Source organism: Aegilops tauschii, chromosome 7, assembly GCF_002575655.3.
Source record: "Aegilops tauschii subsp. strangulata cultivar AL8/78 chromosome 7, Aet v6.0, whole genome shotgun sequence".
Lineage (NCBI taxonomy): Eukaryota > Viridiplantae > Streptophyta > Magnoliopsida > Poales > Poaceae > Aegilops > Aegilops tauschii.
In genome coordinates, this window is record NC_053041.3 from 589,916,941 (window position 1) to 589,931,984 (window position 15,044).

A 15,044-nucleotide genomic window follows, 5' to 3' on the forward strand; every position below is an offset into this window, starting at 1 on the left:
ACGTACGGTGGTCGCCTGAATCGCCTCCATGGCCGATCTCTCACCGTCTCGCTCTTGATCTGATAGCCAGATAGTTGGATCGGAGTAGAAGAACATGGATGGTGACGCTTTTAAGCAAAGCACAAGCACAGCGGTTCCACGACAGGCATGTCTCGATTTGCAGAAACAGCACTGTCATGGTTCTACAAGACACTATGTTCTAGACTGTGCAGCGTGTTTCCACCCAAAACGTTCACCACAGAGTCACGGACATGCACAAAGGAAGTGCCGTGCAGTGACAACAGACGCACAGTCTTACAGGTACAAGAGGCACGCCCGCCTCTGTATTGTAAAATACTTCAGCTAACGAGTTATTTGGAGAGGCACGGCCGTCACATCACACGTGACTGCGTGTTCCAGATGATTTTAGCCGCTCGCTCTATTCACAAAAGGAAATCCAAATATAGACGGTGCACAAAAACATGAAAACTTGATAGTTTTTTGAGCTTGTGAGTTGCTTCACGGCTGAAGAGCACAAAAACAAGTTCCTAACAACCTTACAGACAATGGATAAAGTACAAGCTCGAAGTCCAAACTGGAAAGCACGCAACAACACCTATCTCTGACAGCCGGATAACCGTTTTCAACATGTGGCCCATTTAGAAGTGTGCTGCAGGCGGGGAAATACCCCTTGGTTCCTGGTTGAAGGTACACCCTATATGGGGTAATTTTAATAATTAAAAAAGTCTAATAAGTTTAGATTTTTATTTGGAATAATCTTTACTTTACTTTTTGTTAGTACATAAATTTTCACAAATAAAAACCCAGCGCCAACTTCAGAAAAGTATATTTGCTATTATAGGTCATTATTCACACTATTTGGCCGAATTCAGGTCAATGGATCCGGCAAATCCATGATTGGACACTGGTTTGTCCAGATGTGTACTTTTAAATCCAAGTTCATATGCCTACAATACCCTAACAATATAAGACGAGCAGGTCTAGAAGCCTTGTTGCCCCATTGAAGCACCTCTTCTTGATGTTCATAAAATCCTTCAGTAATGTTGTCTGGGGGGAGAAACGTAAGCCTCGTAGTCTCTAACTCCTTTGCGTTCCGAACAAACAACGTTGCAAATTCAATGTTTTTGTTGCAGTGTACATATTTTTCCAGCGTTACTATCTTCAAGCGAATGTCATGCTGTTTGAGAAACACCCGGTGCTTGTGGCGCCACTTACTTGTTACACCTTCCTCGCGGCATACTCCTCCCTGAAAATGCATGAAGAGTGAGAATACTCGAGGACTACAAAGGGAGATAGAGGCCTCGAATATAGTACGCTATGCATTGTATGTGCTTTCAATGTGTCTGGAAATCGTTACCTCGATAAACAGGTTCTCTAGGTTAGGAAAGCATCTCATCAAGGCAAAAACCTTGTTCAGATTTAATGACATGTGGATAAGCAGGGTCTTCACAGATTGAACCGCCATTGATAGGCTAACTACAGACAAAGCCTGCGACAAGCACATATCATAAAATTAGCTGGATAAAAGGTCGCGTGACATGAAACTTCGGCACTTCAAGGAATGCAAGTAAAGAGTATAGTGCAAAAGGTGAGTACCTCGATAACTGTAGAGCCAAAAACAATCTTGGATTCAAGAAATCCTTCATAAAAATTAGCCAAACACTCAAGCTTAGGTGCAGAAAAGACAGTTATCTGCAAGTGCCAGCTCTGAATATCGTGAATCAATCGTTTAAGTGAGGGCGCATCCTCAACAACGAGTTCACCATTCTCACAAAGGATACAGATGACTTCAACTTAGCCTGAGTTTATTATGATGCAGTGGTCCAAGTTATTGCAAACAAGCAGGAGCCACTCGAGGGCAGGGCAACCATGGATGATTATGCTTTGCAGTGAGACGTCTGATATATCAACTTCCAAAAACGAAAGCCTCTTGAGGAGTGGAAGTTTAAATGATCGTGCATACTTATCAGGTATCTGGCAAAGAGCAAATGTGACGGTGTGCAGTGAGGAGGAAAACAGCAGCGTGGAAGTCGGCGGTGAGGGCGCGGACGAAGAGATTTCGTGTGGTAGTGTGATGGTTTTTCCCACAAAACCTGGGAACATGTAATAGAACTCGAGAACCTGGAGATTCTTCAGTCTTGGGGATCGAAGCCAGGCGTCAACTGTAGAGGGTTTGCAGTGGAGGTAACACGCCGGAATGTAGAGACAATGAACTGTGCCCCCATGACCGGAGAGGATGGCTTCCGGAAGGCACGAACCATCAACGCCAGGTTGAAAACTACACCGAGTTCCAAAATATCTAATGCGAATGACATCCTTACTGGGGAGCATGGACAGTACGTCGATATGAACTGTTTCTAGGGGCTTAAAAAGACGACCGACAGGGATCTCACTGCAGTCGAGATTGAGAGGAGCGGTGCGCCATAAAGGACGCCACCGACGTGGGAGGATTTGAGTGTGAACGCCTTCCTTAGTGGATAGACGGGAGATCACCTCACCAAGGATGGCGTCCGGGAGGTCGCTGATGCGGTCCGGACCAGACTTCTTTTCTTGATCCTCGGATCCAGTAGGCGCACCCTCGCCGCTTCCAGCCGCTACCGCCAAACCACCAGAGGAAGGCGTCGCCGGTAGCGCGAGCCTCGCCCTCTTGGTGCTCGGGGCACCGGAGTAGACCTCCATCTCCGTCTCCATTGATGGGATCGCGCCGCCTGCGAGCGCTGCTATATGTGGCGTGGATCTGGACAGACGATGGATCTGGAGAAATGGACTAGCCTGTCAATCCACGAAACGACTTAAATACCCACGACGAGGAGCGGAAGGGTCCAGATTAATTACTTCCTCTTTTTTTCTGACAGGAGGGCCTGGGTAAGTACTACTTGTAGCAAGTCAATGGTAGATGGGTGCTTGAAACATTAAATAAGACCACAACTTTCAAGGTATGAAATGCACTGTTGCACACGCAGACCAGGCACGGGCGTGCCCCTCAGTGCTTTAATTATTTACGGCACACATTCACTAAAAGAATCTGTTCGACGCCGGAAGCACGGTGGACTCGGTAGGAAAGAGTGGCACGCACGTGACGCCCACGAAGGCATGAGCTAGCACTCTGTGCAGCCACGGTTATGTACGTTTGTGACTCTCTGTGTTTCAGTCATTAGGGTCACAGGCACAGGCGTCAAATCCACAAAGGCATCATGTGGTATTATATAGAGTCATGCTCGCTTGTGTTTGGGCTCCGAATGATTCAGACGACTCATTCAGACGGAGAGGCACGGACGAGAAGCCCATGGTGGCATACTTTAGTATTAGACAGGGTCACAATCATGCGTTTATTGCGCATGGTGGATGGTATTACATAGAGTCATGCTCGCCTGTGAGACTCGACCAGACGGAGATGCACGACCGTCTAGCCCACGGAACTGAACCTTTGTCTTACGCACAGCCACGGGCGTTTACTCTGTGAGGCACGGAATTGCCTATATGAGAGACGCTAATTTTAAAAGCTCATTTCCTTGTATTTAAAAGCATAGACGTTAAGTCCATATAGACACGGTTCAGTACCGAGTTGCGTCATGCTTCTTTCTTGATAAAGACGTCGACGTTCGTGGCTATCTATGTTTCAGTGTCAAGGGTCACAAGCACGGGCGTACATCTCTCGAAGGCATGGCGTGCTATTATATAGAGTCACTCACAAAGGTTTTCCGATTGTGTTCCGAATGAGTCGGTGGACTCGGTCAAAAGGAGAGGCACAGACGTCCAGCCCACGGCGGCATGGTTCGTTCCTACCCGGAGTCACGTTTGTGCGTTTATTACAAAATCCTAGTAGAATCGGGCGACTGTCCTTGTTACAATTGTTTTTGTTGTAAGATTTTTAACTCAAATGCACGAAAGGCGACTTTGTATGTTTAGTAGCATCACGATCCTTTACGCACGAGGACGACTTTTTGTGTGTCAGTGTTTCAGGTCACAGGCACGGTTGTCAAACTCACAAACGCATGACGTGTAATTATCCAGAGTCACCTTGGTGTCTCTTTGTGTTCCAAATGCATCCGTTGACTATATTACCAGGACAGGCACCGTTGGGATGGCGATGGAGGCATGCTTGTGTTTTGTGCGGAGCCACGTTCGTGCGTTGATTGCGGAAACACATCGTTTCGACGGGCGTCTCCACGTATTCGGGTGTGAACGCCACGTGGCGACGCCACGGAAACCCAAGGGTCCGACGGACGTCTCCTCCGGTGACGCCAGTCTGGGTCGTCGCCAGAGGCCAGGCTCCGGCTATTTAAGGCGGACGGACGGCGTCTCGAAACCCTAGCCACACCCTCTTTCTTGGACTGCCCAGATCCACACCACATAAAGCGGCGCTCGCAGGCGGCGCGATCCCATCAATGAAAACGGAGATGAGGTCAACTCCGGTGCCCCAAGCACCAAGAGGGCGAGGCTCGCACCACTGGCGACGCCTTCCTCTGGTGGTTTGGCGGTAGCGGCTGGAAGCGGCGAGGGTGCGCCTACTGGATCCGAGGATCAAGAAGAGCAGTCTGGTCCCGACCGCATCAGCGACCTCCCGAACGGTGTCCTCGGTGAGATCATATCTCGTCTGTCCACTAAGGAAGGCGTTCGCACTCAAATCCTCGCACGTCGGTGGCGCCCTGTTTGGCGCGCCGCTCCTCTGAATCTGGACTGCCGTGAGATCCCTGTCCCACATCTTTTTAAGCCTCTAGATCAAGTACATTTCGAGTTGGTCACCGCGAACTCTGCCACAGCGGAGGAACTCGTCCGCATAACATACACTGGAACTTTTTTTAGAGGAGAACATGTCGGTGAAGATAATTCCTATGATGATTCGTACCTTGCAGAGGCCATCCTCTCCGGGCGTCAGAGTGCATTTCGCCGCCTCTGCATTCCGGCGTCCTACTTCGACTGCAGGCACTCCACGGTCGACGATTGGCTTCGATCCCCAAGAGTGAACAATCTCCAGGTGCTCGAGTTTTACTACCTGTTCCCAACATGCCTGAGATAACATGACATAGGGCCATTCTCATGCCCTTCGCTCATGCCATCACCACCAGCATTAAACCCTCAGATTTCCTCCTCTCTCCAAACCATCGCCTTTGCTCTTTGCAAGTTACCATACAATTATGTACGGGTGCTTAAACTACCACTGCGCAGGAGACTCTCGCTAGTAGATGTTGATGTATCAGACGTCTCATTACAAAGCATCATCAGCTCTACTTCTCCTACACTTGAGTCTCTGCTGCCTGTTTGGATAGTCAGGCACCATTACATCAGAATAAACTCACCTAACCTTATAAGCATCGGCATTTCTGGTTACTATGGGAAACTTTTTATAGAAGATGCCTCGTCACTTCAACGGTTGCTTTGTGATGGTGATTGCACAAAGTTGCGGATAGTTATCACCTCTGCACCTAAACTGCAGGTCATGGGAAAATTATCTAATATTTTTTGTGAATCCGGTGTCACAAATGACCGTATAATTATTCAGGTACTGACTTTCAACAATACTTTCACCTCCATTCATTGGTACGAACAAGTTCCATGCAATTCAACCTTTACTCTACTAATATTATGTTTTATTCTACATGAAGTGTTTGCCGAGAGTCAGCACATCCACAGGGCTTCATTCTATCAAGACGTTGTCTATCAACATGGATTATGACCTGCACGTAGTCTTTTCCTTGGTGGAACACTTCCGAAGCTTGGAAAACTTGTATATCGAGGTGATGCTTCTCACACAAATTGTAAAACACATACCATGCATGGTGTAGAACTCCATTGAACAAAAAAAACGTCACATACATTTGTATGTAATGGACAAAGGTGTATATAGTCATGGACCAGTATTAGGACAAAACTAAAAAAAGCTTTTATTACAACAGAGGTTATAGAATTATTCCTTCACTTGCTCTCCAAGCAGAATCACTCTTTATGGAGCTTAACCATTTCAAATATTCATGTTTATTCAGGAAATAGCCTCTAATGAAGAAAGTCTTGCGAACGACTGTTCTTGCAAGCACCATCATGACGTTCGTTTGAAGTCACTGACGCTGGAAAGCTATGTTCAATACGAGAAAAGCATTCGATTTGCGACATTCTTTATTCTCAATGCAGCACAGCTGCAGACTATGAGGATCAAGTTTCTTCTTCAGGAAGACCTCACGGAAGAATTCTACAAACAGACCCAAGACGTGCTTCAGTGGGACAAAAAGGCTTCTAAACATGCTTGCCTTAGGTTGTCGCCAAGTTAAAACCACGGGAACTTGGATCTAAGGCACGCATGAGTTGAGCACCTGGATTTAAAGGATCCATTCACTTGTAAGTGCTGAAAACAGTGCTGGAGTGAGATGTTGCCGCCACTTTCCGGTTTGGAATTTACGTAGGTGTGGTGAAACAATGCCCGTACCTTTTTTTCTCAATCTGTAACCTTGCCAACAGCGAACTCGGTATTTCGGTCGATGGCTAAACGGTCTTTTGCTCATGCCGTACATTTCATTAACTAAAAGGGCTTCAAGTCTCTGCAGCCATGGCTATGTACATTTGTGACTTTCTGTGTTTCAGTGATAAGGGTCACAGGAACGGGCGTCAAATCCGCAAAGGCATTGTGTGGTATTATATAGAGTCATGTTCGCTTGTGCTAGCGTTTGTGTTCCGAATGATTCAGTGAACCACGGTTTGTCAGCAAACACACAGACGATCATGACTTCATAGAAAAGTGATTCGAGACGCACTGTTCTACCTGTCACACAGGCACGACCATGGCAAACGCACGGTTTGCCACGAACCACACAACGGTCGAGAAGTGATATGACGCGCACTGTTCTACAGGCCACACAGACACGCCCGTGATTCCACGTGCTTCAGTAGCACGTAAAGATGTAATTCTTTCACAGAAAACGCCGGGAACCTACTGCGAGGCACTATATCCATTTGTAAAACAGAAACGCAAACACAACCATGGCCCGTTGTGTTTGAAATCTTTGCATCACAGAAGCACCGCGTGAAGTCACATGAAGTACGGTTGGACACGCATCGCAAGCACGGTTATGCACATGAGGTACGGTTAGGCATAGTGCAGGGACATAATTGCAGATGTCACCGCTGTTGCACGTTTTTTAAAAGCACGGTCTTGCACTCTCTGTGTTTCAGTGTTTCAGTCATTAGGGTCACAGCCACGGGCGTCAAATCCACAAAGGCATCGTGTGTTATTAAATAGAGTCATGTTCACTTGTGTTTGTGTTCCGAATGATTCAGTCGACTCGTTCAGACGGACAAGCACGGACGAGCAGCCCATAAAGGCATACTTTAGTAATAGGCAAGGTCACAATCATGCGTTTATTGCGCATGGTCGATGGTATTACACAGAGTCATGCTCGCCTGTGAGACTCGACCAGACGGAGATGCACGACCGTCTAGCCCACGGAACTGAACCTTTGTCTTACGCACAGCCACGGGCGTTTACTCTATGAAGCACAGAATTGCCTATATGAGAGACGCGGATTTTAAAAGCTTATTTCCTTGTATTTAAAAGCACAGACGTGAAGTCCATACACACACGGTTCTGTACTGAGTTGCGTCACGCTTCTTTCTTGATAAAGTCTCTGCAGCCACGGTTATGTGCGTTTGTGACTTTCTGTATTTTAGTGATAAGGGTCGTAGACACGGGCATCAAGTCCACAAAGGCCTCATGTGGTATTATATAGAGTCATGTTCGCTTGTGTCTGTTTTCCGAATGATTCCGTCGACTCGTTTAGACGGAGAGGCACGGACGAGAAGCCCATGGAGGCATACTTGAGTATTAGGCTGAGTCAGGTTCGTGCGTTTACTACAGAAACATAACAGAATTGGATTCAGATGTGAACCCTCACTATTTAATTTGTGAGGCAATCAATGACCGATCCAAGAGACACTGTCCTTAAAAGCACGGGCAAGAACTCTCTGCAACCACGGTTCTGTACCAAAGAGCCACTGTCAAACGCATGGAAGTCATGCAACGAGGGCAACACTTTTAGTTGTAGAAAAAGCACTTTATCAGCTGTCGTTGCTCCTTTGCTACGCGCACAGTAGGGTGGCTGTGGAAGGCACGTTATTCAAGCAGAGAACAAACATCACGATGCCAGGACAAGGTCAAAAGCATGGTTGTGATTCTGCAGTGTCACGGCTAGAATCCTCGAGACACATTTCGGTGTGGCCTGTGGAGTAGAAACTCGGTTGTGCGGTAACCAGAAGCACTACGTAACGCCCCGCAAAACAGGTTTGGTTCACCATTGTGGTGGCTCTCTATGCTTTCAGCTCTTTTCATCTCTCCTGTGTCGCAGCAGAGATGCATGGTTGTATTGTTACACCATCCAACTTCATAAAGAAAGGGCTGCAAACATTTACAAACAAACCTATCGCCCTTATAATATTTTCCCAGCTGAGTAATAAAAATACCTAAACAAGCAAAATCTGTTATGCTTACATTTGCTTTGTTTCTACAACTGCACCAAATAAACTTACAAGCCGTTTTTTATAACCATAGTACGAGGACCAGAAACAGTGCAGCGGCTCAAATGCAGCTCCATCAGTGCAAGGCTCAACTGCAGCTCCTCAGTGTGTATGGCAGGTACATCCGAGAAGCACCGCTCTACCTGCAACACAGGCACGGTTGTGCATGCATTGTGTGCCTGATAGGTACATATATAAGACAGGCACCATCGTACATACAACACAACACGGTTACACATGCAGCGTGCATCTTTCCACTGAAACATTAAATCTACTTTATGTCTCTTAACCTTGGTGCCACAGCATTTTATGGTCCTTCGGCCCGTACAAATCCGCAAAACCACACATTTCCTTCATGACTGCACGCAACACAAAAACAGGCAAGCCTACACCTGGTGCAAAGACTACAACGGTTGTCTGATAAAGTTTACATAAAACCCAAGCTCAAAAGAACACAACAACAAATAACTCCATACACCTAGACAACTAACACAAGGCCTGATTTCAGCATCCACACCTGAACGGAACCGTCAAATCCAGGTATTCAACACTCCTCTTTCTTAAATGCGGACGCGCGTGGCTGCAACTTGATGATAATCTAAGACGTACACGTTTAGAAGCCCTTCTATGCCACTCCAGGACCCTTTGTTGCTTTTCGTAAAATACTCCCGTGAACTCTGCGGGAGGGGAAGTAAACTTAATGGTCATGGTCTCCAGATCCTTTGCACTAAGAACAAAGAACATCGCAAATTAAGCGTAACTCCCAAAGCGAACATAATCTTCCAGCGATACTGTCTTCAGACAAACGTCGTGATCTTTGAGAAACTGCCGGTACTTACGACACCATTTGTTTTTTTCACCATGAGAAATCAACGATCCCTAAAATATAAATGATAGCTTGAAAATACTTAGCGTCTCTAAAAAGAGATACAGACCATCAAAAAACCAAATGCAACAATTAGTTCTACCACCTCCGTAACAAGAAGTTAGACATCGACTTGTCTATATATGGATGTATACAACAATAAATCATGTGTAGATACGGGTGCATCAATTTCAGTCAAAATTAAGACAAGCATGTCAAAAAGGAACGAGTACTACAGAATGCAAATTTCTGAAGATCATCACCTCGACAAACAAGTTCTCCAGTTTTGGAAAGCATTGCAGCAATTCAACGACGGTGTCCACCTTATAATACATGTAGATAAGCAAGGTCTTGATGGATTGACGCATTGTTGTTAGACTGACTGCCTTCAAACCCTTGATGAAAATTAATAGAAGATGGATCACAAAACTAATAGCATAAAGGTTGGATGAAATAAAACTTGTTTCCTCACAAATAAAGTTAAGCTAGAAGTATCATAAAAACTCAATACCTCAAGACACGTGAGACGACATGGATACAGTTCAGACGCAGAGACAGCGGTTACCTCCAAGTCCTGACTCTGCATGAAGAATAGAACATAGACCATCAAATTAATAGAACAAACATCGGAACAAGTACAGCTCTGTTCCAGTATTAAGGAAAGTCAGTACCTCAAGACACTTCGAGGGAGACACAAACACGAATTCGCCCAACATCTCCAGTTTAGGTGCAGAGACAACGGTTATCGAACAGTCGTCAACCAGACAATCAGCAATCAACCGTCGAAGCAAAGGGGCATCCTCAACAATGAGTTCTCCGTGTGGACAACAAATGCCAATGCTTACAAGGTTAGATGAGTTTATTGTGACGCGACGACCTCCTCTATTGCAAACAAGCAGGAGAGACTCAAGTGCAGGGCAACTAGAGTGGATTATGCTTTGCAGCAACGCGTCTGATATATCAATAGCCACAAGCGAGAGTCTTTTCAACAGTGGTAGCTTAAGTGTCCCTACGTAATTGTATGGTATTTGGCAAAGAGCAAAGCCGAGGGTGTGGAGAGAGGAGGAAAACCGAAACACGGACTCCGGTGCCGAGGGCGTAGTTGAAGTGCATAGATCCAATAGAGTTACCTCTTGCGTCAGAAATTCTGGGAAGAGGTAGTAGAACTCAAGAACCTGGATATTGTTCAACTTCCAGGATCGGAGCTAGGCATCAACGGTGGAGGGCCTGCACTGTAGGTAGCACGGCGGAATAGAGAGGCGGCTAACCGAGCCAGCATGGCCGGACAGAATGGATTCCGGAAGACTGACAACAGGATTTCGACAGAGCCGCGTTCCGGAATAGCATTTGCGAACGGGCTCCTTGGTGAAGGCGCACAGATGAGATATGGTCTCGATATGAACTTTTTCACCATCGTTAAAAAGACAAGAGTCAGAGATCTCGCGGCAGTCGAGATTCAGAGGAGCGATGGGCCACAAAGGATGCCAGCGACGTGCGAGGATTCGAGTACGGATGCCATCCTTGATGGGAAGACGAGAGATGATCTCACCTAGGACGCCGTCGGCGAGATCGCTGATGCAGTCCGCACGACATCCCTCTTCTTCCTCATCGGATCGGGAGGGAGCACGGTTGCCGCTTCCATCCCCTCCGACGACCAACACACCACCAGAAAGCGGCGTCACCGGTGGCGCCACTCTCGACCTCTTGATGCTACGAGCAGCGCTTTCCATCTCCACCTCCGTTGCTGGGGTGGCGCCGCCCACGACCAGTGCTCACTGAGGTGGATCTGGAGAAATGGATTACAGCCTGTCAATCCACGAGACAGCTTAAATACCCACGACGGGGAGCGGAGGGGTCCAGATTAATTACTTCTTCTATTTTTCTTTCTGACAGGGGGGCCCGGGTTAAGTACTACTCGTAGCAAGTCAATGGTAGGTGACTGCTTGAAACATTAAATAGAACCACGGCTTTCAAGGTACGAGATGCACTGTTGCACACGCAGACCAGGCACGGGTGTGCCAGTCCGTGTTTTAATTATTTATGGCAAACATTCAATAGAAGAATCTGTTTGACGCCAGAAGCACGATTCTACAGTCATCTTGCCTCTACGAGCAACAAAATTTTCCACGGACACGTTCACATTTAAGTCAATAGAAGATTCAAGGCCGTGCCTCTGCTTTGCAAATGATTCTGCTGAAATGCTCCTGTCACGGTTTGTCACGTACCAGACACACGGTACGGCTTGGCATTGTCACGTACCAGACACACGGTCCTGCCTTTGGCATTGTGACGCACTGTTCTACATGCCACACAGGCATGTATAACAGTTCGTGTCTACCTTCGTGTCTCTTTGTGTTCCAGATGATTCCGTTGACTCTAACACCAGGAGAGGCACGGTATGGAGGCCCAGAGAGGCATGCTTGCATTTTACGCGGGATCAAAATTATCACAGGCACGGGCATGAAGCGCGTAAAGGCATGGTAGGTGGTATTACATAGAGTCACGCTAACCTTTGTCTTACACACAGCCACGGGCGTTTACTCTGTGAGGCACGGAATGGCCTATACGAGAGACCCTGTTTTTAAAAGTGTATTTCCTTGTACGGGCATAAGCATGTGCATACAGCATAGAGGCACGGGCGTTTACTCTATGTTTTAGTGTCAAGGGTCACAAGCACGGGCATAAAGCCCTCAAAGGTCTTCTAATTACATAGAGTCACGCACAGAGGTTTTCTAATTCTATTCATAATGAGTCGGTGGAGAGGCATGGTTTATTCTTACCCGGAGTCACGATTGTGCGATTATTACGGAAACCTAATAGAATCGGACGACTGTCCGTGTTACAATTGTTTTCGTTGTAAGATTTTAACTCAAATGCACGAACCGTCAAGTGTGTCAGTGTTTCAAGTCCGAGGTCACCTTCGTGTCTCTTTGTGCTCCAAATGCATCCGTTGATCTATAACCAGGAGTGGCACGGTAAAGATGCTCAGGGAGGCATGCTTGTGTTTTACGTGGAGTCACGTTCGTGCGTTAATTGCGGAAACCCAACGTGCATGTTACAATTAAGTCACTGGAAGATTCAAGGCCATGCCTCTGCTTTGCAGATGATTCTGCTAAAACGCGGACAAAACCAAGTGAACGAAGTGATGGCCGAACCATGGCTTTTCAAGAACGAGACACACGGTCCTGCCTTCGGCATTGTAAAGCACTGTTCTACATGCCACACACAGGCACGGTCGTGATTCCATGTGCCTTAGTAGCATGTAAAGACGTGATTCTCTCACAGCAAACGCCGTGAACCTACTGCCAGGCACTATATCCATTTGTAAAACAGAAATGCAAACACAACCATGACCGGTTGTGTTTGAAATCTTTGCATCACAGAAGCACCGCGTGAAGGCACATGAGGCACGGTTGGACACGCATCGCAAGCACGGTTATTTGAATTACTTACAGTCATGCATTCATAACAGAAGAACATGCGTTAGAACAGGCGAGGCACAGTTACCAAAGCCACGGTTATGCAGCCCTAGAAGCACGACCCAGATTCTGTGCTTAAAAACGTTTTCGTTCCATAACGGCGGGCGTGACCATGCAACCGTGAGAGTCACGGTTGAACACTCACCGGTGGCATGACAGTGGCTGCCTATGCCCTTAGGTTATTTTTATCTCTCCATCACTTAGCAGAGAAGCATGCTTGTATGCTTACAACATCCACGTTCAGAAACCGACGCGGTTGCGGAAAATAACAAGGAAACCTATGCCTCTGATATTTTTGTCCGCTGAGTAAAAAATACATAAAGAAGCAAAAGGCGTTCTTATTTAAATTTGTTTTGTTTCTATAACTGTAGCAAATTAACTTACAAGCCGTTCTTATAACCACGGCACAAGAAAATAAACAATCGACAACCGCCCGCCCTCCCCACCAATTGCTTGCTATTTCATCGCTCCACGTGCGGCCTTGTTTTTGAATGTTCAGCGATCCATTCTTCCTTCTCGACCCTTGTGCAACCCCACCCTTCTGCGTAGCTATTCAACCTATTTACCTGTAAAATTAATATTCATACATAAAAACAAAGCGAAAGATTGCGCTCATCACTGTTTTTTGCATACGTCTTGTTTAAGCTGCATTATTACCTTTTAATTTTTTCTGTCCGTACTGTTCTCCGGTACCAAAAAGTCTCCACTCAGACCTTTCCTTTCTGAAAATGGACTGCGCAGATTCCGTGCCTTGTCCCGGGCTTCCCTGCACGCATTCTGTGTGCCTGGCTTGTGTGATGTTTGATTCTGGAGTAGATGCAAGACTTTGGTAAATGCTCCCTGCTGTCAGTGGGGTCGTTGGAGTTGCTGGCGTCTGACGTCTTCCTCCTGGGCTTGGAGTGCATTGTCCTGATCGTTTGATGTCCTCGATGGTGTTGTCAGTGTTGTCGGCCATTTCATTGACCTTGCCCTCTTCTCCTGCTGCGATTTCCTCTTTTCCTCTTCAATCCTCATCCTCTCCTGGACTTCTGGGTTATCCGGGCAGTTTGTTTTCCTGTCACCCTTTACTCCACAACGGCCGCACTTGGATGCGGCTTTGTTGCCTTTTCCTTTCTTCTCAGAACCAGCTTTGATTCAATCTCCTTTTTTCGTACCCTTTGAGCCACTCATGGGAGGGTTCTTGAGAGTTTCGGCAAGAATGCCTGTGTCTGGTTCCTCGGCGAGTGCCGCCATGACTTTTATTTTCATATCTACCGTACGCTCACGCAGCACACGGTATGCCTTCTCTTTTCTGCAAGCATTTGAACAGATATCCGACAACTCAGCGTAAGCGAGGCCGAATCTCATAGTTTCATCGTCTTGTATGGTCATGCTATCACCTTGACTTGTAGACAGAACTTTCAGACTCTCTGATAGATTCCTAGTCCATCTGGGGATGACAAAGGATTTTGGAAGTTGATCGATCATGCATGTTTAGTCCATCACCTTAAGCAAATGGCAGCACTGAATGCCATCCCTACTCATTTTCTTGCAGGTGCAACTGTATATTTCTTTTTGCTCATCCACATCTACCTTGAACTCAGACCTGTCAAATTCCTCGCCCGGATATGGTTTCCACACTTTTTCTCCAGGCTCAATAATCTTTTTTTTAAATACTGCCTCCCCTTTGCCAGGTCAGAGCACTTGAAGTAAGTCCGGTTCCGTAGCTCCAGCTAGAATTTCCTGAAAATTTCATTCGTGTATACTTGACTTGCTTGTCTTTCAATCGGAAAACCCGTCTCTAGTGATGGCGCCTTCTCTTCTGTTCGGTGTCTTTTCTTGTCAAGCGTGGCGAGGAAATTTTGCTGAATCGTGTGATACGCATTAACAAACCTTTTATAGTGTCCTTGTGGTCGACGTAATTCTTCCACATCGAATTCGTGCTCTCACTGCGAGTGGTTGTTGACGAGAAAGGATAGAAACAGTCCTTGAAGTAGGCCGGCACCCAAAAATTTCGGAGTTCCCATAGCGTGTTCAGGTGTTTGTTGCCTTCCGCCTTGTGCAGAGAAATTGCTGCTTTCTAGGCACGCTCAAACTCCTCTTGATCTAGTGAGTTTTTGACGATTCGAAATATATCATCAGACATCCCTGGGTGCTGCGCAAACACTGTTGCGTTATTTTCCTTCAGGTTCTTCCTAATATGCCACCAGCAGAACCTG